The sequence below is a fragment of the Meles meles genome, unplaced genomic scaffold (genome assembly GCF_922984935.1).
Source record: "Meles meles unplaced genomic scaffold, mMelMel3.1 paternal haplotype, whole genome shotgun sequence".
Taxonomy (NCBI): Eukaryota; Metazoa; Chordata; class Mammalia; order Carnivora; family Mustelidae; genus Meles; species Meles meles.
In genome coordinates, this window is record NW_025721147.1 from 103093 (window position 1) to 106023 (window position 2931).

A 2931-nucleotide genomic window follows, 5' to 3' on the forward strand; every position below is an offset into this window, starting at 1 on the left:
GCTCTGGTAAGATTCACACCAGTTTTCCTTGTGGTGTGACATTTATTTTTAGGCACCAACTCATTTATTTAGATTAAAGTTAATGAAAACAAATGAAATGACAAATGAAAATAACGTGCTGTGGTCCAGCAGTCTGCAAACTGTCGCCGGCTCCGCGCACGGGTTGGTGGTGGGGGGCGTGCCGAGCATCCCCGGGGAGTGGAGGAGCGCTCTTTTTTCTCTCTCCTCTTTCCCCCCACTCCGCACCCCCGGGCACCCTCAACCAGGCCGCGCTGCTTCCCTTTCCCTCTTGTCTCGTCCCCCAGCAAACTTTCGGTCCCTCCCCCGCCGGTCACCCGTTCTTCGTCGTAGCTCCAGCCGGCCTTGCAGCCCCGAGGGCTCCTCCGGACCTCCGTGCCTGCAACTCCGACCATTACAAGATCCAGAAACATGTCGATGACACTTCTGTCTGCCTTCTAGGATATCGACTTCCTGTGCAAGACGGAGAAATCCGTGGCCAATCTCAATCTGAACATGCTGGACAAGAAGCCGGTGGGGACCCCCGTGGCCGCTGCCCCTAGCTCGGGCTTCACGACCTGCTTTCTCCACCCACCCCGCGCCTAGGCCCAGCAGCTGCTCGCCCAAGTTCCTGGGCGGGGCTAACCGCAGCAAGGATGGCAGCTGGGCGGCGGGCGGCCCCGCCTCCTACAGGACCCTCAAGGAGTTGTCAGGGGGCAGAGGCACGGCCCTGCTTAACAAGGAGAACAAATTTCAGTACCGCTCCTTCAGCAAGGGCAAGCGCAGCCAGCACCTCTTGCACCAGCACCTCTTGCACTAGCAGCAGCAGCAGCAGCAGCAGCAGCAGCAGCAGCAGCAGCAGCACCAGCACCAGCAGCAGCACCAGCACCAGCACCAGCACCAGCACCAGCACCAGCAGCAGCACCAGCGCAGCAGCACCAGCAGCAGCAGCAGCACGGGGGTGGCGGCTCCCAGATTAACTCGATGCTCCACAAGACTGAGCTGTGCCGGCCCTTCCAGGAGAGCTGCACGTGCAACTACAGCGAGAAGTGCCAGTTCGCGCACTGCTTCCAGGAGCTACCCAGCCTGACCCGGCACTGCAAGTACAAGACAGAGTTGTGCCACACCTTCTACACCATCAGCTTCTGCCTCTACTGGCCGCGCTGCCACTTCATCCACAACGCAGACAAGCGGCGGCCAGCGCCGTCTGGGGGCGCCTCTGGGGACCTGCGCGCCTTAAGCGTGCGGGACGCGCTGCACCTCGGCTTCCCCCGGAAGCCGCTGCCCAAGCTGCATCACAGCCTCAGCTTCTCAGGCTTTCCGTCGGGCCACTACCAGCACCCGGGGGGCCTCGAGTCGCCGCTGCTGCTCAACAGCCCACGTCGCGCACCGCCGCCGCCACCCTCTTGCTCCTCAGCCTCCTCCTGCTCCTCTGCCGCTTCGTCCTGCTCCTCTTCCGCTCTGTCCTGCTCATGCGCCTCCGCAGCCTCCACGCCCTCAGGCGCTAGGACTTGCTGTGCCTCGGCGGCGGCTGCGGCCCTCGGCGGCGTTGCTGTACCGCACAGGGGGCGCGGAGGACCTGCTGGCACCCGGCGCTCGGTGCGCAGCCTGCCGGTCCGCCTCGTGCGCTAACAACGCCTTTGCGTTTGGCCCGTAACTGAGCAGCTTCATCACGCCGCTTGGCATCCAGACCCACAACTTCGCCTCCGTGGCCGCTGCCTATTATCGCAGCCAGCCAGCAGCAGCAGCAGCAGCAGGGCCTGGTACCCCCGTGCAGCCCCCGGCGCCGCCCAGCGCGCCCCTCCCTGCCAGTGCCACCGCGCCGCCCTCGCCGCCCTTCAACTTCCAGCTGCCGCACCGCCTGTCCGATTTGCCCGTCTTCGACGCGTCCCCTAGCACCCCGGACTCGCTGTCGGACCCTGACAGATACTTGAGCGGCTCACTCAGCTCGGGCAGTCTCAGCGGCTCCGAGTCCCCCAGCCTCGACCCTGGCCGCCGCCTGCCCATCTCTGACGATTGAGGCAAGAGGGCGCCAGCGAGGAGGAGGAGGAAGGGGGAAGGCTGTTCTGTCGGTTGTTGGAGGGCGCCCCTGCCACCTGGAGTCCTTGTTAAGGGCAGGGAGGGGCGCTGGACTGGGGGGTGACAGGCCATGAGCAGAGTCTGCGGGCCGCACCGAGCACTTGGACTCGAACTTGTGTGCCGGGAGGGGCCCCACCCCTCCCCTTTCGGTTTTCTCTCTTTTTTTTTATTTATTATTTTTATTATTATTATGAAGTTTCATTCTTGTTGAGCAAAAAAAAAAAAAAAAAAGGCAATGAACTTTTGTATTGATGAACAAAATACTCACAACAGGGTAGATGTGATGCGAACAGAACAAGATACCAAACACTTAAAACTTTTTTAGGTCTCCTAAGAGTTTGGGACTTTGGGGGGAAAAAAAATCAACCCAGCACCAGCAGCTACCAACCACCATTCCGTATCTTCACTTGAAAAGCATTAGTTACAGTCCAGATGTGGGAACTCTTATGTGAGAGAAGTTCTTAATTGTCGTTTGTCTTCAGACCAATGTAAACAAACAGCCAGCCACCACCTTGCTAAACCTCTAAGCTTCTGGAATCCAATATTCTATCAGGAATATGCCTTTATTGTAGTCCTCCGCTCCACAGGTTTTTGTTTGACACAAAATTCTTTATGTCTGGAAAAAAAAAAACAAAAACAAACGTGCATTCCAAAGTTTCCTACTGGTTACTGTTTTTTTGCCATCACTTAGTGGATGTTTAATTTTAGAACCATTTTCTCTGCTCTTTCTGGAAGCCTTGGGCAGAGCTTAGTTCCTAATCATTTGGGGGAATAACTGCTGAATTTTTAGCTGTTTTGAGTTGATTCACACCACTGCACCCCAACTCAATATGAAAAAAACTATTTAACCTATTT

General features: G+C 57.6%; 1 pseudogene; it reads left to right on the plus strand.

The window, feature by feature from the left end:
* The first annotated feature begins 429 nt into the window (after positions 1-429).
* LOC123936045 lies at positions 430-2538 on the plus strand (annotated as a pseudogene).
* The last annotated feature ends 393 nt before the right edge of the window (positions 2539-2931 follow it).